The 26,248-nt window shown below is 41.2% G+C and overlaps 1 protein-coding gene across 18 annotated transcripts in view; it reads right to left on the bottom strand.

Moving 5' to 3' along the window:
* LOC114450699 (ankyrin-2-like) overlaps window positions 1–26,248 on the bottom strand; it is a 124,009-nt gene that overhangs the window by 96,945 nt on the left and 816 nt on the right. The gene's annotated exons all lie outside the window — the stretch shown is intronic.

Below are 26,248 nucleotides of genomic sequence, written 5' to 3'. Positions count from 1 at the left end.
CAAGCAACACAATTAGTTTCTAATGAGACACTGTCAGCAATTATACTCCCCTCTGGCTCATGTTTGGCAACAAACGGTGCACAAGCAGTCACATTACAGTTAAAAGAACACCGTCAGGATCAATTTTAGCAGAATAAAACCATGTACCGGGGTTCTATTACTTCCCTTTGTCATCAGGTCCATAAATGGTTCCCCACCTTTCATTTTGACAGTGATGAGACCTGATACAGCCTCATTGTCCTTTACTGTGGGTGATGACTCTCCATTCACTGTGAAGGAATCTAACGCCACAAAGCTACTGTTTAGTTTATGACATTAAGCTGAAATACAGACAACACAAAGATTGAAGGACTCTGGGACTTTTACTGCTTCAAAAGCTTTATTGGTACTAGCTTCTAGGTTGATGATGCAACAACATTGTAACAACTAAGCAAACATTTTGATGATGGCAACACAACTGTGTTCGACAACAGTCTGCTAAGATACAAATGTTTTTTTTGTCAGCAAAGACATAAATGCGGGAATCATCTGCAAAGAAACTGAGACTTAAATGGAGAATATTTTAACAGTAATATAATTATGGCGCACACACATATTAGCTGTTGTAAATCTAGCTTAACCAAGTAAGTGCACATCAGCTGGAATGTAACAGCAGTGTGTATGCACACATGAAGTGTAGTCCAAACAAGGGAAAGCTCTGTTCTACCCCTATTAGATTAAAACACAAAGGAGAAACTGAGATTCTTCACTTTATGACCCAAAGAAGAAAACGTCTTTTCAGACCATTTCTCAAACTGAATCTGAAAACACACACACACAGGCCTCACTGACATTGACCTGGCCTGACACCGCTTCCATTCGGATGCCGACAGTGACACGCACACTAGACAAAAGGAACTCCCACATTCCACGGTGTCACTGAACGCCTCCCTATCCCTCCTCACACACACAAACACACAGCATAAAGGCTTCCCAGTGTAATCAAAGTGATTTAGCAGCAACCGGTCTTGAGAAGTGACTTTGAGGGATTTTTGCTATTGTGAACACGTCTGTCAGACTTTACAAGTGCAAGAGACAAACCTGCACTGAAGGGCGGGGAAGAGACCAACAGAAAAACAGATACGTGGCAGCGTAAAGTAAAAATATAACTTATATAAATTAAGATGTTGTGATGTTTCAGTCTGCTGAGCTGAGAATAAGTCTACTCATCCATTAAATCAGTGTCTAAGCTTCTGTTCCTCTCTTTCAGCAATTCTTGGAGGATTCTTAGAGAACAGGAGGATTAGCATTCAGGAGAGATCATTATGCACAAGTGTGGATTAAGTAAAGGGCAAGTGGCACATGTCCCGGGGCTTCAAATCATAATAGGCCCTGATAATCCACTGTGTCACAGAGTCTTGTCTCACACAGAGACACACTCACACTGGACAATACTGCAGACCAAAGTTGAAAACCAAGACCAGAGCAAGAAGGAGTGCCGTGGTTAAGTAGGATCAATGAGTAAGTAAGAGTGTGTGTAGGGGAAGTGTTTTCAGGATGGCATTTGTGTGATAGGAGATTTTAAAGTATGTATACAGACAGGATGCAGGCTGCCTAATGGAGGTTTATGAATTGCAAACATGATCACCTCCCTGTTCTGCATTTTAAAGCCCAACCTGCTCTTTGTATGCCCGCCCATTGTAGCCCTCTGAGAGCCACGTGCCCTGTCAGCTGCCTGCCTGGCAAAAAAAAGGGAGGGGGGGCATCTGGCCTAGCGCCAGGCTCTCTGAATATTTTATGAGAGGGTGGAGAGGTGAGGAGGTGGGGGTGGGTGGTTGGGGAGTGTCAAGGGATGGTTTAAAGTGAGGGAAATAAAATAGATGGCAAACTCAGTATTTGTTCTGCATTATTTGTACACGACTTTACTGCATATACAAAAAGACATCTTACACTCAGCCAGAACATCACAGGTAAGTATGTAAACATTTAGTGCTATTGTTTATTTAAGTTTTACCCAAACCCACCCACTGAGGTCTGTAACCACATATAAACCGTTTCCCCACCAAACAGTTAGAACTGATGAAGCTGCTTGGATGAGCAGCGAAACGTCTTCAAGAAAACTCTACAAGTCCAGACGCCTTGCTTCAATCTTCTCTACGTATGATGACCTGGATGACTGAGAATCTTCATCAACATCTTACACTCATTCTTTCACTACTAACTAATTTCAGACCTTTTGGACTGCAGACCACCACTGGGTAGCTGATGACCAGCGCACTCAAGATGAAAGTGGAGCAAGAGAGAAAGGCTACATGCTAAAGGCTAGAGTTATATGACCACTGCTACCCAGCCTTCTGTTAGCTAACATCCACTCTCTGGAAAATAAAATGGATGAGCTAAAACAAGGACAACATCCCAACGTGAGATCAGTGCTGTGCCCTGATTTTTTTGGAAACCTAGACCACTGCAAGTATGCCGGACTCAGCCATTCAGCTGCAGACCCATTCAGTGCACCGCACATCTGCCGCAGGTAAAAACAAAGGTGGCGGTGTGTGTGTGTGTGTTCCCGTCAACAACAGATGGTGTACAGCACTCAGGTGGTAGAGAAACATTGTTGCAACATCAAAGTGTTGATGGTGAAGTGCAGACCCTTTTATTTAGCGAGGGAGTTCCTCTAGCGATGCTGAGGCCTACAAAAAGGTTAGGTATGACCTATGTCATAGATCCATTGGGGAAGCCAACTGAGGAACTGAGGGGACTCGAGGCAGAGGAGCAGCAAAAAATGCTAACATCATCCCAGCCGTGCTTTGAGGGCCCCCAGACCAGACCTCAGACCAGACCCCAGACAGACCCCAGACCGTCAGAGTTGGTGCCAGGACATCAGGCACAAAGACTGTGAGCATACTGACCCCAGGAAGAGAAGAGACCAGCACGCCCCGCTCTACATCAAAGAGACCCAAGTAGAAAGGGTGAAGACCTTCAAACTCCTCGGCACCTACATCAGTGAGGATCTCACTTGGAGTCACAACACATAGCAGATCATCAAGAAGGCTCATCAGAGACTCAGGAAGCTGAGGAAATGTGGATTGTCCTCCAAACTCCTCAGCAATTTTCACAGATGCACAGTCCATCACAGTGTGGTATGGAAACTGCACCACTCAGGACAGGAAGGCTCTCCAGCGTGTCATTAAAATAGCACAATTCATCTGTGGAGCAGCTTGCTCACCACTACAGGACATCTACAATGCCTGGGTCACAAAGAGGGCACACAACATCATCAAGGACCACACTCACCCACAGCACACACTGTTCACATTCCTCCTGTGAGGGGAGTGAAAACAAGGACAACCAGACAAAAAAACAGTTTCTATCCACAGGCTGCTGAAACACTGACTGGACTTTTCTCATCATTCCCTGCACAAACGTGCATATATGATATATGATGATCATGACATAAGGTCAATGTGGCGTGATTCAATGGCACTGACTTTTCTCACTTTGGGGGAAAAAAAAAAATCAGAATTGACTTTTTTTTCTGAATCTGAGGTTCTGTCTCTGTTCAATCAAGATATTGGGTTTTTTTCTTAGCATCTTAGGATTGCACTACAGTTGTGTAAAGTTTCCAACGGTCACAAATAAAGTAAATGAGACAGACAATAAAAAGCTGCAGGGTCTAATGAGGCTATTGACAGCTGTTGATGACCTGGACGGGTCAGTGGCTAAAAAAAGCAGTGATGAGGGATTGATCGGGCCGACAGCGTGACGATGCTACATCTGATCTAGCCTTTGATTCTGCCGACCATGCAGCCTTAACTGATGACACAGGGTTGGATCGGTTATCTATTGATCCCTCAAAAGAATATAAAGCAGACATGTGATAATGATACCCCTGCTGTAATTCAGGTCTGAAGGGTTTAAATAAGAAGGTGGCAAGTAAGGACACTGTAATCTAAACACTGAGTCATCCTGCGCTAAAACACTGTGTGGTTTGTTCCTGTCTGACAGAAGTGAACACTACTCATTTGTTTTTACAGTTGCACTAATCTTCTTCTGCAATTTGTGCAGACTAGATTAAGTCAGACACACAACACAACAGTCTCTCCTTTGTCATATGGCCTGTTGATATTGTGGTACAGACAAGGTTCACTAATTAAAGAGAAGTGAAAATTCATAAAAGCAGACCTGATAAAGTGAAAGATAAATCAATAAACATTCACTTCCTTCCAGGTTCAGCTGCTCTCTCGTTCTCATTGGCTGTCACTCACTCATACTCATGCTCTCATAAAATATCCTAAAGCTGCCCCATCAGATTCGGTGGTTAAAATGTCTTGGATGCCAGAACAAATCAGGGAGAGGTGAGGATGTGTCTGGCTGCTTTAAACTGATGAATGTCAGTGAAGCAGAAGCAGAGATATGGAGCCATTGTCCTGGCTCCAAACATGAAGGATGGCACCAGTTTGGGGTTGTTTTTGTACAGGGTACATCACAACTAACACAAAAATGTGCACATATAAGATCCTTCCCCTACACTACCAGACATGGTGTATGTATATCCCCTACCTATTATTTATGGAATACTATTCAACTATACCACACTGTTGGCCTCTGAAGCAGCAAGGCTTTATTCAGAGAAAAGCTCTCTGCTTCACCAGCACAAAGCTGTGTAGTGTGTATGTATAGTGTGATCTCCACCTGGACTCCTGCTGAGCCACATCCGCCCCGGCCCTCGGAAACTGCGTTGCTATAGTAATTGTATCCAAGTGAATAACCATAGCAACCATAGAGATGCTTTTGATGGCACAGTTGTAGCTGCTGGTTTTCAGTGCTGGAGATCAAACAGGCCTGATGCTGTTAGTAGGGGAGTGAGGAGAGAGGAAGAGCGATATAAAGGAAGGAGAGCAGAGGCGAGGACAAACAGGGAAATGAGAGGAAAACAGGGAAATAAAAGGAAGTGGCAATGGCAGAAAAAGGGGGAATGAACAAAAAGAAGGAGTTCCCTGAAGGCACCGCCACCCTTTTCAAGTCCCTCTAGTCTAATAATTACCTGTCAGGGGTATACTGTAGAAGTGGAGCAGCACCTGCTTTCTGGCTTGGTGATAAGACGCTGTGTTAAATACACAGTCTAATGAGCAAGAACAGCTCTTTAAAATGTGAGAGCTCTGCCTGTAGCAGCCACAACAGGTCAAGATAAAATAATAATCCAAATAATAACCATGCAAGGTCCTCTAGTTGTACCCATTATTGTTAACTGGCTCAAAAGTTGGCAAGGGAAGCATGAGATGTTTAGTGTTAGAATGTTGAAACATTAAAAAAATCTGTTCAAAGAGAGCTGAGGAATCATTTGGAGTTAAGTCTATTCAATCTAATTTAAGGGTTTTTTGCCTCTACAGTATGCAAATGAAAACACATCTAACTGGGTTTAAAGCAGTGGGGAAGCAAAGATTTCATGTTTGGCCAAAGACAGACCCCATCCTGTGCTCTAATGTTACCTTCCAAGAATAGACTGAATCATCCAGACTACAGGGTGGTTGGCATGAGGACACTTCTGGACACACACAGGCACTGCTCATTTTGTGCCGACGTGCAACACTGTGCAGTTAAGATGTTTGGCTGTCATTCTGAAATCTACCTAATAATAGCACTAAGAATAATGTTCATTAGGAGAGGTGAAAAGGTTCCACAGACAGTGGCCTTTTGTGAATTACATGTAAAGACTGCAAGAGACAGAATAAAGCCGGAGATGATTTCTATAACCCTTCCTGATCCTCTAATCTGCAAGTCCTTAAATTCAATTTCTTCACTCTGAATATGATTCATATGCTGGAAGGCAAACATCTGTTTGGACCTTGAACCGTAGCCTCTCTGAGCTCTCAGTTTAGATCATATAAAAATAGACTGAAGGCCTGAAGAGAAAACAGACATTCCCCCAGGTTTGTATTTATCATCTAAATCGGATTTCACCCTTATCTGTCCCGTCTCCAAGGAAACCCTTCGCCTGGCTGTCTGTCTGTCTGTTGTCAGGGCAACAGGGCAGAGGGGAACGCTGGAGAGGAAAATACCGACGAAGATAAGGAGGCCGAGGGGGGGGGGGGGGGGGGGGGGGGGGGGGTGACAAAGACAGGCGGGGCCACAGACGTGCCATCAGCTGAGACCTTCATGATTCATGATTTCATGTACAGACGTGGTCAGTAGCTGTGCAGCATGGCATGTATAGATACGGTATTAGCTTCATGCTACTATTGTATTCTTGTTTTAGCACTGCCACACTCAACAAAAATTGCATCATTCAGTGGAGACTTTAGAATACAAGATCCTTTCTTAATTACTATTGGAAATAAATTTCATGTACTGAGCTCGTAAATCTTTGCACCTCATTACGCTCCCTCCCACATTCATCCCCAGAAGTGAGTAAAACAACTGGAGAAGCTGGCCTAGTTTTACAGAGCTGAAGGGGCAAACGGTGAAGAAAAACAGGATTTTTCTCTTCTTTTAATGTGAAATTTCAGGTGACTGTGTGTACTTTAACTACAAACAACAACACTGTATTGTATAAGCCTAGAGTCATGCAGGCTTATACAATATATGACAATAGATATTGAAGAAAAGAATAACCAAAGGGACTATCAGACTGCACTCTGGTAACCTTATTTATAGCACTATTTACTGCCAGTTAGGAAAATTGTTGGTTGTTTTCACTTTAATTATTTAAGTTGGAGGGATTCTTATAAAAGAATGTCATCTTTGTTCTGTCCTGTAGAGTTTAGTCACTACCGTGAGTAAAAACATGGAACCTGCATTACCAAACTAAATACAAGAGGAAGATCAGAACAATCGAAGGAGCAATCAACGTTCATTTTTGCCTTTTAATGCCCCCTAGTGGATATATTGGAAGAGTCTGCACATCAACTTAGTATCAAAATTGAATATTAAATAATAAATTTGCTTTTGAGCTTTCTTATTTCCCAGATGACCTGCCTACTGCAAGGACTGTGTAAACATGATAACAACTGACAAACATTATTCACATAAGAAGTATAAATATACTATACTTTGGATATTTAATGGTGTTTTATAATCATGCATAGTTTAAATATGAACTCTTTTGCTTAAATTCTCACATTTTTGTGTTACCACCACAAAGGTAAAATAGTGATTTTAAAACAAATTTCTCTGATTCAGGCTCTGCCCTGTCTAATCTAATTTGAGGTGGTGAATGGCGCCCTCTTGTGGAAACTTGGCTTTACTACACAAGCACAATTACTTATAATAATTATGTTATTAAAACCTTTTTAATAACTTGATTAGTAAATAAGAAACGGACATTTAAATTGGATTTAATTCAATTATCTATACTGATTAAAAAGTCTGGAATGGATCCATTATAGGGAAGTATTCATACTATGAGACAAACATGTCTCTGTATTGTGTCCTCTCACTCTCCTGACCTTCTCAATAGCTGTCACACCTATTGTGACTGTATTATTCTTGGCAGCAGCTCACATGACACACTAATGTGTCAAAGCGTTGTATCAAAGGCAGTCACTCACTGAGCGAAAGAGGAGGCAGGGAGCAGCAGAGACATTCACTGCTCTGTCAAAAATAACTCAGTTGACAGTTTTCCATAAATAAAAGTGTGCAGTGGAAGCTTGATCTGTGTGTGGCAGTGGCGTGTGACGGGCATCAGCAGGCACTGGGCACCTGAGCTGGTGTCTGGTTACAGCGGGGCAGATGGAGTCACTGTAAAATTACCTTTGACTTAGTTATACGGAAGGCCGGGCAGATGCAGAGATTACATTACTGTTAAAGGGCCACTGCACAGATTTTAAATGTCAGTCTGCTTAATGCAAGTCATATTGTGCCTTGGACTGGTTTTCAGAGGTCCGCTGTATAGCAGAATCACCAATACTCATGCACTCTGTATGAATGACATGAGCCTTCATAACATAGTTAACAGCAGTACATGTTCAGATGGCAGTGTCCACTGCTGTTATTACCTCAGCGGGGTATTTAATTATGGATGCTCAGTATGGCACACACATGCAAACACATGATGGCTCTCTGTGGGCACCTTCATTAAAAATGAACAGCTTTACTAAGCACACACTCAGTCTAGTGTGTGTGTGTGTGTGTGTGTGTGTTTATTGATTAGATTAAGACTCATTGACTTTAAAGAGTGGATGGACTGTATAAACAAGTAATACAAATGTAAATTGTTCCCTGCTTGTTGGCTCCATTTCTTCATGCTAATCTATGACAACAGTAGCACAGCAGTGCTAATGATATGGTGAAAACATAAAGCAGCCCTGAAACTACACTTTACAAACATACAGTATGCATATTTATAACACAATAAGTACAATTCAAAGACTTTCCACTAAATGGGAATCAAACATCGACAACCTCATCTGCAGGGCAATAAAACAGCTTATGTTTCCACATGAAGAAATTCTACTTCTTCCATCTGTATGGTTGATATGTGTCTCTGAACTATTATTTATCAGACCTCCTTTTAACATAGGAATATTTCTGGGGTCAAGTTCATATTGTTATAATATACAACTTCTGTTGAAAAGTTGTTTTTTAAATCAGCTGACCAGCCTCTTTCACTTTTTCTCATTAAACTTTGTTGTTCTTATTGTCAGCTCAGAAAACCTTTACTTTACAGGTTGCTAGGGGCAACATCTGACAGGGCGGCCTGCTGCCACCGGAGCCTCTCCAGACACACTAACTTAATACAGCAGATTCTTTTTCTGACCAATGAAAAATGAAGCTGAGCACCAAGACGATAATCACAACTAAGCACATGCAGCTCCCACAATCCAGGCTCACAGGGACAGATCTGTAAGCTTCATGGACAATAGCAGCTTGGCTATATAAGCTTTTCAGCATGTATGTGCTTTTTATTTGTGAAAATTTACGCTGTATGTTTAAATACTGCACACATTCAACTTGACCCTCTACTGTATCAATATCTGCAGTCTCTATCGGAGCATGAATCTGAATAATCGGATCAGACAGGATGCTGGTCTGCTTCTGTCCACACCCACAGCACCACACCAAGGTCAGCAAGTCAGAGACACAGTTTCCTTATTGCCATCAAACACACACATTAAGACCATCGAAGATCATCTAAGCAGAATTGTCTGTGTGACTTATTACTTAGTCATCCACTGACAATTAACACCAAAAATGACATCAAATGGAAGAGAGAGAAGATGTTTACAGGAGGGGCGGTTAAATTACCTACAGTGAGGCCTCTGGACTGTACATAGATAGATTCATGTCGACTTACCTGAAAGAGAGAAGAGATGAAATGGTTAAGAGGGATAACAGGCTTAATGTCACTGCTTAAAACCACAATAATTCATCGTATACGCATGAGCCTTCATAACACAGAATACTGTGTCTCAATTATTACAAAAAAATAACTTTTTGCATGAACAACATATTTGTGTGACCTCCCCACTAGTGATACAAATCCTAATTCCAGTTTATTTACATTTTTTTGTAATATTATAGTCTGGTATTTTTAGATATTGCAGTGCAGCCACCATGTCACTGCAGCACGTCTTTAATTACCACCGTAGCTGCTTCACACAGTGTGATCTATCTTTGTATGCTCATACATCAGTGTGCCCTTCATTTTTCACAGCTAGAGGAGAAAAGGAAAACAAGAAGGGAGCGGAAATGTGTGAAAGGAAGAGCCACGAAGGATACACACTCATCTTTTGCCCCACACTCTCTGCATGCCGAGTCATAGACAATCCATTAGCTTTAAGACAACAACATTATTTTAAGGCCTAGAGCCACCATCATGTTTATTTTACACTGCAGGAACTCAGGGCGGGCAGATGTGCACATGCACTTTTCGCCCCTCAGTCTTTCTGTCTGCATCTTTGGACCAAGAGAGCACAGGGCTAGCACGGGGAGGTGCATTCACTAACAGGAACCATCACCTAATACTACCCGAGAACAGCCACTGTGAATACCTTCATCTAATGGACACATGTATCACAAATATTTCTAAAACTGCCACTAGTTCCTGCAGTGTAGGACCCAAAGTGACCTTCTTGATGGCCCATCTATTGCTCCTGTTTTGTGCTTCTTTTTTTGTCCTGCATTTTTTTCTGGAACAATCATGACTGATTAAGTACTTTTTTTCTCCTAAAGAATCAGCCCTGAAAAGGTGGAAAATGATCTGTTAGTTCCTGCAGTGAGCTTTGCAGGTGTGCGTTTATGCCACAAAGGTGTAGCAGAGGACCATTAGTGTGTCAGAAGATGCACCTTTCTGTTCTCTGAAGCAGAACCTTCAAGATGGCAGCCATCTTTAAAATAAGAACGCTATAGAAGATGATGCCATTTCACTAGAGAGTGTGTATAATAGATAATAAATGCAATAATCTGCTTTTAGAGAATCCAACTAGTGCAGAAATGGGTGTAGCTGATGGACTGTGAGTGCATTGAGCTCCACAGCTCGAAAGGAAATGATCACACTGGGAGAAAGAATTACACACTACACATAGACAAAGGAAACATGATAACCTTTTTTTTTAACTTGATTATGAACTCTTAAAACTGTATGTTTCAGGAATTATTATATCACTTTGATCCTTCAGTTCCCATTACTGACATGACTAAATTTTACTGTCTGTGCAGGAAACTTACAGGGTACAGACATTTATGCAAACTCACAATTTTGAAATGCCAGTTTTTAATGTGTGTTTCTGTCATTTTGTAATCTGCTTACTATAATAAGTATTTTAGTTCCTACCACAGACAGTGGGCTCATACATAATAGAGCAGTCAAAATGCTAAATTCTTCATGTAGCCACATCAAAGAACACAATACACCCCTGAAGAAATGTTCATTATCAGAAGAAGAAGGGGAGTGAGAATTCACCCTGCAGCAGGAAAATAACAGCTATGCAAAAGATTCTCTTTAATTGCTTTCTTTGGTGAGAAAATATGTTTTATCTTTCTGAACAGATTCCTTTTGATTACATGGCCGCCTTCAATGCAACACTGCATGTTGTAGGATTTTCAGCTGTACTACTCGGTGACTTTCTATAAACAATGAATGATGAACAAAGCCAAGTGATTGTTTGAGTGTTTTTGCCATTGCCCTGCACAGCTTTTGTGTTTTTTGCACTTATTCATCTTAAAACCACCCACAGCCGGCCACTCTGCACCAAAATGCACACAGCAATAAGCTGGTAGAGGCCAAAAAGGAGCTAAAAGTAGCACTGAGCTAGATGCTAAATAACATAACTGTATTGCTATAACTGTTTGCTAACATGTCAACCATAGAGGCTTAATGATATTAATGCATCATCATGCATGTGCTCTGCAGACACTAACACAATTGCCCAAAGTATAAACTCACCTATGTTAGATACGTTTAATGAGTAATGCTGATTGAATTTAAACATCTACATTTTAGCAATTATGCTAGAGCCAACCATCCCACTCTCACCCCTGATCACATACTGTTGTTTGCAGGTCACAGGGGGTTAAAATGTTACGTTATCAACATGCTTAAAAGACTTACAGAACTCCCCTAGCACCATCACTCTTTTACAGGCATCACATCATTTAGGATAAGGCTGAACTCGTTACCATGACAACTGAGAGCTAAACCACGACCTTTTCTTAAACATAATGAATCTAACACACAGGCCTGTGTGTGCACAAACAGGTAAGCATACCCCTCCAGCAGATCGAAAGCGTGTCTTTTGCTCACCGTAGCTCACAGCTATGGAGTTGGCTAAGCTAAGCTAATGGTAGCCAGACTATGCCCCCCCCCCCCCCCCCCCCCCCCCCCCCGCGAGAGCTGTAAATCTAGGGGAACTGCTTTCTAAATTGTACACACATAAATTAAACATTACTGCAAATTCACACTTGATCTCAGCATGAGGCTGCATAGATGCCACACAAGACTAAAGATGCCCCAGTCTTCAGCCTATTAAAAACCCTTCTCCACAAACACTCTGTCTCTGTGTCACTTCAAGTTCCTCAAGGCACCAATAAGAGAACAGCAGTGCCATCAACATGCAGGTCAGAGGTCACAGAGTTACTTTGCTGCCTCTGTGCTGCCTTTGTCCCTCTCTGTTTTTGTCTCTATGATGTGATCGATGGATTCCTGCTACAGACATCTCAAGCTCTATTCAGAGAGGCTGTTTGGGAAAGAGGTGCCAAACAAAAAGTTATTTAGTCAAGCAGTAGGGAAGAGAGAATTCAGTGTCTTTAGATGTTTTCATGAAAAGCATCAAACGGCAGAGGAATGGAAGGGTCCTTTCTCAGGTCCCTCACATCCTTCCTTGCTGTGTGAATGTAAGATGGTGAATACAGTGGACTTGGCAGATCAAGGATTTCCTCTGCAGGAAGAAAACAAAAAGGAGGATCAGGCTTTAAATGCCAAAGTTTGGTGACTTGTTTACAGCTTGTCAAATGTCAAACTCTGCCACAGTGTTTCCACATCTTACTTTAAACGCTCTGTGTCTGTCTGTGTTTTTCTGAAACCATCTGATCTGCTCCACACTTAGAGGACACATTGCCAGGGACACAACAAAGACACAATTACCTTATCCATTATAATCATAAGTAGTAGACACCAGCTAAATCTAAACTTAGGTTAGATTTACTAGTCACAAGTATATGGAATTGATGTGCACCATATTAATTAATTGAAACTACAGGGTGAAAGAGACAGTTAAAATCAGCTTATATGCAGATGAATGGCATTTATTAAAAACAGAGTGTTACATGAACTTGAGTTCTGAAGTTTATATTAACAAAATATAATTCAAACTTTCAACTACTAGAAATAATAGAGATGATGTAAAATTAAGCTGTATTAAAAATAATACCAACACCTACAGATTATGGGGTCTAACAACCATCATGTAACAATAAAAATAAACCTAAATACAACTCAATAAACATAACAGCATGAATTATTCAAGGTTATTTGTTAAACTGCTGACTGAATTACATAACAAAGTATCTCTGTTGGTCAGACTGATACATGCAGTGCTGTCAGAGCTCATTCTAAACTGACCAGCAAGCAACTCCTCGCCTCATGTTGGACACTCCCTGGTCTCCATGGACTTCACATACGCCCTCTGTGGTCAAATCTGTTGCTACCACAACGTTACAAGGAAAAACCAGTAATATATGACAGTCAGTTCCTGGAGAGAGGTGGTGAGTGCTGCAGATACATCTCAGCTGCTGCTAACCACAATGAGAAGAGAGGCAAGGACCTACTGTCACACACGCTGTATTTTTAGATTTTTAGATAGAGTTTTTTTCCCCCTCTCTTTGATAAAAGCAAAAACAAGGACACCTTCCTCCTGAGAGAAGATGTCGCTGCAGATAAAAAAGCAGTCTCTGCAAAGTTCACTCTATAGAAATGTAAGAATTAACATGTGAGGTTCATATAGCTTGGTTTCTTAGTCGTCTTAAATGACAGCAAATGTATCGCCATCATTAACCTCATTAACATTGACATGTAATGCTTTGTGGAAACAGATGAGGCTGATCAATGATGATGAGTTAAGAAGGCATTAGGGTAACATTTAAATTATTCTTTATATTGATCTAAGTGAAGTGATAACTGTGAACCACAATATAGGGGTCATGTGGGCTGTAAAAGCTCCACAGTAAAATCAAGTCTTCTTTCAATGAAGCTGATAATGTAAGTGCATGGTAGCTTACACAATGATTTTTTATTGCGTTGAAAAGCAGATGTAAAATCATTTCCACTGTGCATGCATAGGGGAAGAAGAGGAGCAAGAGGAAACGGCGGCCTTTATGTTAGCCAATATCTGATGTGACGAAGCTTTTGGTCTACACAAATAGCATTCTCTACAGCATTCTCATTCCTTTAGTCATCACAGAAGAGATGGAACCGTTGCAGGACTAAAAATAAAGCTGTGGACGAGCAGGTGAAGTGCACAATCTGACAGGAGATCAGACAAAAATAAAGAAAAAAAAAGAAAGTAAATAGCACATCCACAGTACAACACCACCATCTGTGCTCTGCTATGGTTCAAGGTCCCACTGTGGACATTGTGCAAAGGACAGAACAGGACAGAGCAGCTGTGAAATGATGATGAATTTATTTAAATTAAAACTGATTAAAATTGTGACAAGAGTGGAAAACATCCCCAAAAACAGTTCAGGGTTTCACAGGGTTAAAGCTGGCTGCATGTCTGGGCATCAAGAAGGCAAGGAACTATTAATGTGTTAGCACAGTGGAATTATGGGATATGGTAAGTATTCCTCAGCATTCCTCGTTTTATGAGCGTGCTGCTGTTGGATGACTTGTGACATATTTCCATTCATTTCTCAAGCTAAAACTTTTTTTAGACACACACATTCATAATAAGGTGCTTGGGAATTTTTTAGTATATAGAATTTAGTATATAGCATTTTCTCTCTGTCAAATCGGTGGTGAATGTGGTAATAGACACCTAATATGCCTTCACTGCCAGCTCTGGAGCTTTAATGTTTGAAATGCATCACTACCACAGAAACTCCAACCATCATTATTTCCATCTTCACAGGCCTGGAACCCTGGGACAGTACCGTCTTCTACATGGAAAGTACCAAACCCACAGTGAAATAAGGATCCACAAACATACTGTTTTAGCTCAGACTCATTGCTCTCTTTAGTTTCCTTTAGCAGCATCATATGATGATCACACATCCTTTGTAACAAAGAGCCAAGGTAGGCAGCAGCAAGCAAAAGAAGTGAGCAAATTGGAAGCTTTGAATGTAGAGAGTACTGTGACCTAACCAGCCGCGGAGCTCAGGTTTGTTGGTGGTGTTGTGTGTGGATGACTGGCTCCATGATGGTAACCCCTGAAGCTCTGTCTCCTCATTGAGCATCACAGCCAAACAGAGCAGACAGCCCCATTATCCTGAACTCACTATGGTCACAAAAGGTCAAACAGAAGCACACCTGCAGTCTAAACACCATCCAGGGTGAACACAGTGTGTTCTTACATGCACTCACAGTAAATATAAATCAATGGACTCTCTCAGTGCATGTGTACCTGTATTAAATGCTAACTGCAGAGCCCAGGAGCCCAGCAATGCTATCTCACCACAGAATACCAGACTTTGATATTCCAACAGTTGGTTTTCTCAGCTAGGGTCAATTACATTCTTTCTGATGGGAACAGTCTATACAGTAAGCTACAGTAAATGCTAATGGTGGCTCATATGCATGCACCAAGCTATAGATTGATTTACTAAGGACAGGCCAGGTGTCGCTTACAGAAGAGCAGCAGTAATGTTTAAGAATAAGAGCTGCTGCACTTTTGCTAATGTATGCTATGGATGGGTTTTAATTCACTCTCAAGACCTCAGATGTGTCGACTGTACTAAAATGGAGTTCATGTTTCTGTCACGGTTAGGCAGAGACGTTGAGATATTGCAGAGCTGATGTCACTACTGGTGAGCCGTCTGCTCCACCATGCCATTGACCTTGCCTGTTGTCTCATCTAATGGTTGTGGTTTCAAGGTTAATTCTGAGATTTATGGATTGACCAGCCAATCGCTAAAAGGCTGAAACGCCACCCAGGCATTTTATGTTGGATGGCCTCTGTACCAGTAAAAACAATGAGATCAGCCGGTGTTACACTTTACAGTCTGACATGAGTAAACCCAAAGCAAGAGAACTTCATTAAGCCCCTGTGTATTCCTCAGTAATTGATAACCCTTTGGCTGTTGACAGGATTTGAATGGCTTTAGCCTTCATTGTATCCAGAGGACATTTTAACTCCACCCTGTGTAACTGTAAAACACCAATCATTACTGTCATTAGATAGAGCTCAGTCATAATGAGATTAGTGAGTCCTGAAATATGATGAGGTGAATGTGAGGATCTGACAAACAACACACCCTGAAACACTCAGAAAATCCTAAACTCACAAGCTGGAAAGAGAAGTTCAATCCATGGTGACCACTTCAGAACATTTTTAAACCCAAAGCTTTGAACTGGGTTTATCATCAACTTAATTTGCAATCACTGACTGTTTAATCTGGCTCTCGCAGTGTGAAGCAATGACTGATGCACAGTATGTTTGAGTCACAGGCTCTACCCATCTGTATAATCTGACTGAGAGTGGCAACACTGAATAAGACCAAAGAAATGTCAGGCATGTGACAAAGACACACCAAAAAAAAAAAACATATGGCTTTCATTTCCGGCTCCCTAAGAACTTGATGCATCTGAGAAGTATTTCCCCTGCAGTTTATATGCAGCCTATTCATGACAAAGTATCGGTACAAAAATGCTGAAATCAGAGGAGAGGATAAGAGAAAGAGACAGGCACCGGAGGGACAGCAATGGCCAACACTTGCCCGTTTCATCCAACAATCTGTCTTTCTGGGCGAGCACCCAAACCCAAGGCCGTGTCCAAAGATCAGGTCAAGAAGTATGTGTTATGTGGAAAACATACCAAAACAAATGAAAATGACACTGCAGAGTGCACACACTATATGGCATAGACTGTGGCTGGACAAGGCACAGCTGGGAGGTGACGGCACTGCCCACATACTGCAAAGCAGGCTGGAGCCACACAGGTAAGGAGGCATGGTGTTTGGCACACATGTGCACATGTGAATAACACACACACACTCCGTGCTAAGTGAGGGAGATGAATGGATTACAGAGCCCCCTGCTATAGAATGAGGAGGTAGCCACCTGCCCTTTACTGCTGCCAGACTATGAGGTCTGAGAGGGCAACTTTACACAAAACATGGCAGATTCTAAAAAAGTGGATTGTACACTTGTTTTGAAATAGTTAGCAAACCTCAGGCAAACCTGTGATTATAGATAGACTTTTTATCTAATGTTACGAGGTGCTAAGCTTAGCACAACACTTGCTAATATAACTCAGGTGTCTCCATTAACAACAGTTTTTTGTGCATACCCTCAGTTGGTCTGTTGGTGCATCTATTGCTAACTAGCTACACATAATGCACAGTCAAATGTTGGTACTTTAAGGTAAACAAACACAATCTGAACATATTTACTACAGTAAATCCATATAAACAGTTATTACATTGATTGATTTAGCTATAAATCAAATTATAGAACCTATACCTACATTTTCCATAATTTTCTCTACATCAGATAATCACTATTTCACATCCCAAAAGCTGAGTTCATGTTTATAAATGGTTCCTCATTTAATTCATCTCATTTGTTTTTAGGCACACATCACTCAACAACACAAAAGACTTGCATGCATGCATGCATGCATATATTTTCCCAGGCCAAGACATCATTTGTGTAACACGCCTGTTGGGAACCTCTAATACACAGACAACCACTTGTACAATGACAAGTGCTGTGAGCCAATTAGCTGTTGGAGAGATGTCCAATCCATTACATCACCTTAAACAAACGCACACAACAGCTGCAGCCAGTGAAGCAGAGTCTGCAGCTACATGAAGAATCGCACAACGCCTCCAGAAACAATCAAATCCCTGTTTATTAAATGCACTTGTTTTAATAGGGATGCACACAGATTTCTACTAATATTGTCCAACTGGTGGACCATGAAGTCTTTTCTATAGGGCAATGAACATAATTAAGATGGTTAATTAAATTTATAGTTTGGCTCTTTCCTTACATTACCAAATATTACATTATCTTAACAACACAACAACAAAACAACACAATTTAACAACCACCATGGATATGAAATAACAGCATTGGTATGAAACGACACACTCAGACCACTCCTAGGCCTGGAGGATCCAAGTGAGGTAACATGAATGATAAATACTAACAAAAGTCAACTTCATATTTTAGTCCTCACCCAATGACAGAGTGTGATCTGTGTGTCATACAACAAGCAAAATGCTAATTTCTACTCAGAATATGCCATCATGGGATTAGAGCACCCAGGGTTGGGTGCCAAGCTGGAGTTATTTTATCAGATGAAGCTGCAACAGTCAGAGGAGTCACCCCACCCAGGAGTATTTTTTTTGTGTGTGTGTGTAATTGATTCCACTCCAAGGGCCTGCTCAGTTTAACACAAAACACGTAATGCAGTGTAATGTCAGAGGGGAGATGGATAAAATGTGAGTTTCCTAAACGATAATGGTCAGTTCACCCATGAGGAGGGCTCGCCCAGCCTCAGCCCCTGTGGAGTCAAATGTTTCATATTTCAGCTCTTAGAAGATGTCATGGAAAACTGCATTAAAACAGAAGGTTATGGTGGAATGTAGGTTTAGAGACTGTACGGCTAAAGGCCTTCACATTTAGTTGTTGGCTAATTCTAACATTTCCACTGTGACACACTAAATTCAGCTGTTGACTCGAACATCCACATTCCTAAAATACCTTTTACAAGTGGAACAATATTGAGGATTCACTCTGCACACACTCCTCCACTGGCCCACAGCCACAGCCTGCATCCATGTATGTGATGAAGAAGCTCAAAGGACTAGAAAGCAGACAGAAGTGTGTGTCATCTCTGTGTTTATGCAGCATCCTGAAGACAGGCCCCTCATCAGTGTTATTGATCCTGCCGGCCTACGTCAACATCCATTACAAGGTCTGCTTTTCTCAGTACAAAGTGGAAGGGGACAGATCTTATGGACAGGGTGGGGACAAATTATGATGAGATAATGATCGCAAAAATCAGGAAAATGTTTTGTAAATCAAGAATTTGATCAAAAGACATACACATCCCTACTAAAAGAGCCTTACCACTGTTAATCAATAGTGCCTGATCAGTGTATTCAGTACAGAAGCAGTTAGCATTTACAGCATATAGCATTGGAATGTGTGCTTCTCTCACCTAATGTCACTAACAAGATTGTCTTTGAATTACTCAAGTTAGCATGCTAATTTACTAGCCATGGACTGTGTGGAACACTACTTTGAAGCCTTAGGTCTCGTAAATTTAGCATTAGCTGCATGTAAGAAGGCAAATGGCAAAAGGAAAATGTCCAATTCATATCTTTAAGTTTTTTGCAAGTCTCTGTCTCTGTGACAATCATGCAGCTGCAACCAAAGAGGTCCCTGGGGTCAAAACCAGATACAACTACATATTTGTATTCAAACATGGGAACAGCTGTGCATACAGATGGGTGACAAATTAAAAGAAAAAAAAAAAGAGTTAAGGCATGAATGAAAAAATGCAGATGCTTCCACACATCATGAATGATACGTATGTGGCAGCCTTTTGCACTCACACATCTCAACACGACTCAGCACTAATAGCCCTCTATCATACTTTTCTATGTGATCAACAACAAAAACAGTCCCCTGAGCAGTCACTTTCTGTATCCTGTATCAAAGCTCCGCCTGTTTAGAAGATTCTTGGTGGGGTTTTTATTTTGCCGACCTCACTGCTGAACATCCAATCTGATTCTACCGTTAACCGCATGGGTCTAATTAAGGTAGCAGAGGGGACGGCCACTTCACTGACCTCCAAGATAGCTGCAGGTCAGATGATAAAACAGGCTTAATTTAGATGCTGTTTTTAAATAGGCTTCTTTATCAGGGTACACAGTATGGGTTGAGCTTTTAAATGATTCTGCAAAAACAGATGGAGAGAAAGAGGCTGTGACTGGTCTTTACTCTGAAATGAATACATGACATGACATGACCCCTGTATGTGGGTAAGAGTATTAGTTACAGTTACAGTAGTGAACATCTGTCCACTTTGTTGCAGCTGCAGTACTTACACAAACATTGTGGACAGCTAGATTTTACCTCCCTCTCTCCACATCCTTCATATTTCTCCTCCCTGTGTGTTTGTCTGAGTGGCACACCTGAGACTAATCCTGATGCAGTGTCACATACCTGCAGCTCATCCTGCACTCAAGCTCCGCAAAGTATCCACTGCGTGTCATAGTAAAGTGTAGACCATAATAATAAGCAGCAAGTTCTCAGTGTATTTTTTTTATCTCAAGAGAATGAATAAAATTTTGTTAATGAAATTAAAAAATATATATTTTTATCATGTTTTCAATATTAAATACGGTATATTGTTCCAGATTTTTTTGTGTTTACATGTTTTCAATTGTAGTATAATATTTTTCTATAAACATGAATGATATCGTGGTCAACAAGCTTATTTAGGTCAATCTCTATTTTCACACATTTCAGTATGTGGACAGTCACTGGTTCTGGATTTCTGTCCAGGTATTTTTTAAACAAGAAGCTGAAAAACACACAACATCTAGATGTTCCTTATATGCTGTAAAGTTGCAACAATTAGTGAATGAATGGAAGATTGATTTGAACAGTTTGTCTGTCTGTCTGGAAACAGCAACATTTTCCACTGCTTTTTCCAAACAATTCCATAAAATATCAGTTTTGAGCAGTCATGGACAATCAACCAAAACTACAAACAAACATCAGTTACAGGATGCTGAGTTGCACATGGTGTCCATTTACTTTTAGTCATATAATGTTTCCATATTTTGTTTTATTTATTTTACAGTGTTTTGGTCCCTTTAGCAATATAAATCTGAGAACTGTTAATACTATTACAGGATGATCTTCTGGTGCTATCTGACATAATCTGATTTCAGACAATTAGCATTCATTATCAGATGCTAATCCATTAGCAGAATGATATGTAGAGATGTAAAATGACCTATAGAAACTAAAGCTGTTTTTAGTACCAGGCTGTATTCATGTTTATTTCTGATGTAAAGGTAGGGAACATGGCGGTTTGTTGGACTGACTCACTTTTGGAGCCAGCCTCAAGTGGCTATTCAGGGAACTGCAGTTTTTGACTTTAGGTGTGACTGTAGCTGCATTCTAATTAGAACCAAACTTTGCCATTTAAACACTTATTCTACACAGATACACCTTTTAGGTTAAAACATGAAGTTATCAGAAGACAGCACAAAGTATTGAGCATTCCAAAGGATCTGATGGATTTTTGTCCAGCCCTAAAACTACAAGAGATCCTGGAAGAAGTATAAAAAAAGATCAAATGGTCAATTGTGCGGTTTTGGGAAATGGACAGCTAAAATCCACCTCCTCCTGTGAGCAACACAAGTGCTGGCTTTGTCCCCGTCCAGGCTGCTGACCATCTCAGACACACAGACTGCTATTCAGACAGCTTCCATACACACAGGCCACAGAGCCTTTACTTTGCACTTGATTCTATCAATGTGGCACACCGCTCCACACTTCACATGTCCTGCTTGTCCTCGTTTACACAACAGACACTTAAATAGACACGCACAGTGACTTTACCACCCGGGAGGCTTGGTGAAGGCATGCCACCAATGTGACACATGCCCACCGCCCCGAGCCTGGAGGACTGTTTAAACAGTCAGTATGAACCCACGCTGGTGCAAATATGCTGTCAGTGCCTTCAGATTCACATCAGGGAGTGAGACAGTGAGGCGCTGAGGAAGAGCAAGATGGTTACGGTGTTTAGTCAATTAAAATGACTTTCCTTACTACCATGCTACAGTCTCCCAATCGGACTAATGCATAACTACAAGGTCAATGGTGCACAGTGCATGACTTTGCCACTTAATCCCATCACTGACCAGCGCTGACTTGGTTTATAAGCAAATACATGCAGTCTTGACTTTGCACCTAGATCCTCATTTATTTGATTTCTAAGTAATTAATGAAGTTAGCTACATGCATAAAGAGCTACATCCCTGCTCATCTGCTGCCATCTGACGCTACAAGTATGTAGAAAAAGACTCCTACAAAGAGGTGGAACCAAAAAGAAAAAAGAAGTAGACTTTATCCTGGATTAGACAAACCTTATACATACATTACAGTAGCCTGTATCATATAATTAGATTAGATTAGATTAGATCAACCATAATAAGACTTTATCCTAGATTATATAAACATGAATAAGACCTTGGTCTTGATTAGATAATCCCTAATAAAACCTTGGACTGGATTAGATAATCTTTAATAAAACCATGGCCTGGATTAGATAATCCTTAATAAAACCATAGCCTGGATTAGATAAACCTAGATAAAACCGTATCCTAGATTATATAAACCTGGATTAGATAAATCTGGATAGAACCGTATCCTGGGTTAGATCAACCCGGATAAAACTGTATCCTGGATTAGATAAACCTGGAAAAAACTTTATCCTAGATTATATAAACCTGGATATAACCTTGGCCTGGATTAGATAATCCTTACCAAAGCCATGGCCTGGATTAGATTAATCTAGATAAAACCTTATCCTGGATTAGATCAATTTTAAAAAGACCTTTTCCTAGACTATATAAACCTGGATTAGACTTTATACTGGTTTAGATTAACCTGAATGAGGCCTTGTCCGGGTTTGGATGCACACATAGCTCAGCCTTCACTGCAATAAGCTTCATGGACATTTTAATCTGTAATAGATGTCAAACTGGAGGGCAAATGTTTAATCAGCTGGCCCAAGAGACATGTTGCCTGGTGTGAGCAGGGGGCAGAGACATCGAGATTAATCCTGCACTCATCCATAACCAATTCTCTAAGTCATTACAGAAAAACTGTTAGACAAAAATTACTGGGCAAACTTACATCTACACTTGCTGTCACCATTAACCGGCAGATCTATTCTACACCCCAAATTCATTTTTATAGGTTGCCAGCTGATAAATATTTATATTACTGAAGTGCATCAGCGTTCCACATAAAAAACTGACCTCTGCATGACAGATAAATGTAAGACAACCGAATAAAGCATCACTTCATCCCTGTTTAATTCAGCCGTCCTCAGGCCTCCATCACAGATCATGGTTGATTTGTCATCTATGTATCCGCAGGACAAGCATGTAATGGGATTTGTGAGGATAAAATGAAGAGGAGTAGAGACCGGAGCATAATGCTGGCTAATGAATGGAACTAACAGAGAGTGAGACATCAAAGAAGAGACACTACAAAGAGAATACGTGATTGAAGGAGAGGAGGAGGGTATGAACTATAATTCAACAATATAAAAAAATAACCCAGAGCAGAGTGACTCAGATTTGTAAGTGGACTCTCATTGGACGGATCCACGGCTTGGATTTACTCAACGCCAGCATGACACAGCAAACTGAGCTCCCTACATCTGCCTGCTGCCAGCTGAGCCACACATCTGGGTGGTATGATACCTGCCAGCCAGCCAATAGCTCACCATCCCCTGATACTCCCGAACAGTGAAGCAGCCTGAGTAATTACAGATAAGGCCAGAAACCAAACAGTCAGCCGGAAATACTGAAATGTGTTGAATATGTGTTCAGATTCAGATTCAGAAAACTTTATTTGTCCCCAATTGGCAATTTAAGGCACAAGTGAGCAGCTTGAAATATAAGACACAGTAAAATAGAATACAGAAAAAACTATAAAATATTAAGTATGTACAGGTTATCAAGTCATAAATGTTATCTAAATGTCCATGAACAATGTAAACAGATTGTAAAGTGGCTGAAGTGCAAAAGTAAGCAGTAAACAGAAAACAGTAGTATGTATGTGCAAATTAAAGCTGAAGTAAAAACGGTAATAGCAGCGACTAGTAATCACAGGTATGTGAGTTAGGGGGTGGGGGGCAGGGGGAAGGTTGACTTTACTATGGTTGTGTGTTGACTGGAGAGGAGTCAGGGAGGAGAGAGAGTGTGTGTGGGGAGGAGTTAAGGAGAAAGATGGCTTTGGATGATGCTAACAAGGAGGTTAAGTGTGTAGTGGTGATGAGTATCTGGGGGGGGGGAGTACTATATAAATATACAACTTAATGAAGGATCATTTGTCATTGTACTGCACCTCATTCCTTAGGAATATGCTCTGATATGAAAATGCTAAGTCATGTCCTGCTACAGGCAGTGCTGCTAGCGACTGTGCTGGAAGAAAGGAGGGAGGAAACTATTTATCCTCACAACTCTAACCCTGCAACTGATCCCATCCCACCCTGCACAGCAGACGTGTGTGTTTGCTGCAGGTTTTATTCTCAAGAAAACAGGATATGATCTGTCATCAGTGGATCTGATGGAGGAGGTGTGATGCAGAATTGGTGAGAAAGATGAGAAGCTGAAGATGATCTCGGGGAGATCATTTCAGCTGATGAACTGCAACCAGGGAGCACAAACACCCATCTGCCATTTTTTAGACAACACATGTTTATTTTTCTTCCTAAATACGATGGCATAGAATCGTGTTGTTTCCTTCATGTAATCCTTCAGATTAAAATTTGTTTTAAGATTTGAATCAGTGAGCATCTTACATTCGAACACGGCTTCATCTCCTCCTCATCGATCCATCCTGTAAAGACAGAAACTAAAGCCTAATGTGCGGCCTTGGTGATTATCACATTCACATCCTTGAATTGATCCAACCAAAGTCTTGCATTCCTCCTCTCTGTCTCTCTCACTGTGTGCAGCCCTGTCTCTCATTCAGAATCACACAGCATGATATTTGTCACAATCTGACCTTGGTTGGGATGAAAAAAAAGAACAGACGGGCTGATGTCCTTGTCTACACAGGCAGACCTGGTGGCAAATTGCGCACTGACCCCCCCTCTGCCAGTCGTGTCCATCATTACTAGCCTGTGACCATGTTTGCAGTGTTAATCACTACACTTTAACACACCAGGAAATGACTATCCTGAAGGCCGCAAGCGCAAACTACTCTGTGTTTATAAAAGAACAATCTGAGGTGAAGCAGAAGGGAAGACACTCATTTGTCTTTAATGGCAGCCCAGAGGAAGTCACAGGCATCCTGATAGGCAGAGATTTAAAGGTAAACCTATGACACCTAGTACAGGCCAAGATTGCCTCTTCTGTCCACCAGCCATTGTTTACAATCCAACTAGCAACTTGAGAATGGAGTTTACACTCAGTTACTGGTTTATAACCACTTCAACAAGAGGCATGCCTAAAATCTGATTGGTCATCAGCCAACAAATGAGCATCTGGATTTTTATCCCTTGCCTACAGACTGCAGTTCATCCAGTGGCCACTTGAGGCTTGCTTCAAAACTGTGTCAATCCCATAGACCTCTGTATTTAATAGGACACCAGTTTAAAGTATAGCAGTGAGTAAAGTTATGCATAATTAACAGACAGATCCACTTTAAGTGATGGTGGGTGACGAAGATCACAGCTACCCACCCACCTAAATTCCACCCATGACCATATTTGCACATCAGAGAAGGTTTTCTCCATCTTTATGTTCGGTCTTTCTCTAACATCTGTACTCCCAGGTCTAACTGTGCACAGCTTTGCTTTGCAATGGTAATTTGGAGCACTTACAGGAAATACTGCAAACTGTGCTTGAATGGAAAACACTGCCTAATAGACAACAGGCACAATGGCCTTACAGTCCACAGCTCTGGCTCTCTGCAACACAAAACTTTCAATCTGTGCCCCAGCAACACTATCAGAACCCGAGCCTGCCCACCTGACTGAGACACATCAACACATTACTCAAGCTGTCAAATAGATGATGATGCACAGAACTGCATGACCCGAGCACAGCCGAGGCACGTCGCTGTCTGCTGCAAAGGCCCGGTCACAGCACAGCTACAGGGTGCAGCTATTACAGATGTCACTGTAAAGGTAAATGATCCACAGGGGGACTGTAAACACAAATAATACCATTAGCACCAAAAGCTAGCTGTTTTAGTTTCAGGCTGATCAGCTAGCTTGGTCGCTAATAGACAAGTTTCATCACAGACTGTAAGCTAAGCTATACTATGAAAAACTGGTGCTGATACCTCTTGGACAGACAGTGCAGCAGGATCCATATGAATGCACATGATAACATAAACAGTACAACAATAGTAACAGCCACTTTTGATTTAAAAATATTTAGACACGGGCCACTTCACTAAGCATGGGATTTTACAGCTTTATGCTCATGTCAGGACAGATAACAGACTCCCTGTAGGCTATGACCTTAGCATAGCCAACACAAGTCTTGACCCTGTATGCATTTCACTGTCTTCCCTGTACAGGATTTCTAAAGACTGAAATCTTCATCATTCAAGTCCATCTATGTGTACACATTAGGACATGAGAAGATCGAGCCGCACTGCTGACACTGATACCAGCATGCACCTGTTGTGAAGGCGTCAGTGTGGAGATGGTTGTAAACAAAATCACCTTAACAAAGACAACAAGCTGTACATGGAGCTGGATACCATCATCCCTATCTGACAGAAACACATGGTGCTTCTCACATTGCAACCTGCAGCTTTGAAATATCTATATGTCAGAAAAATGAATAAAAATGAAGGCGGGATTTTGAGCATTGGCAGACAACTTCATGTAACAGT

The sequence above is a fragment of the Parambassis ranga genome, chromosome 18 (assembly GCF_900634625.1).
Source record: "Parambassis ranga chromosome 18, fParRan2.1, whole genome shotgun sequence".
NCBI classification, from domain to species: Eukaryota; Metazoa; Chordata; class Actinopteri; family Ambassidae; genus Parambassis; species Parambassis ranga.
This window is presented reverse-complemented; position numbering and strand designations above follow the sequence as displayed.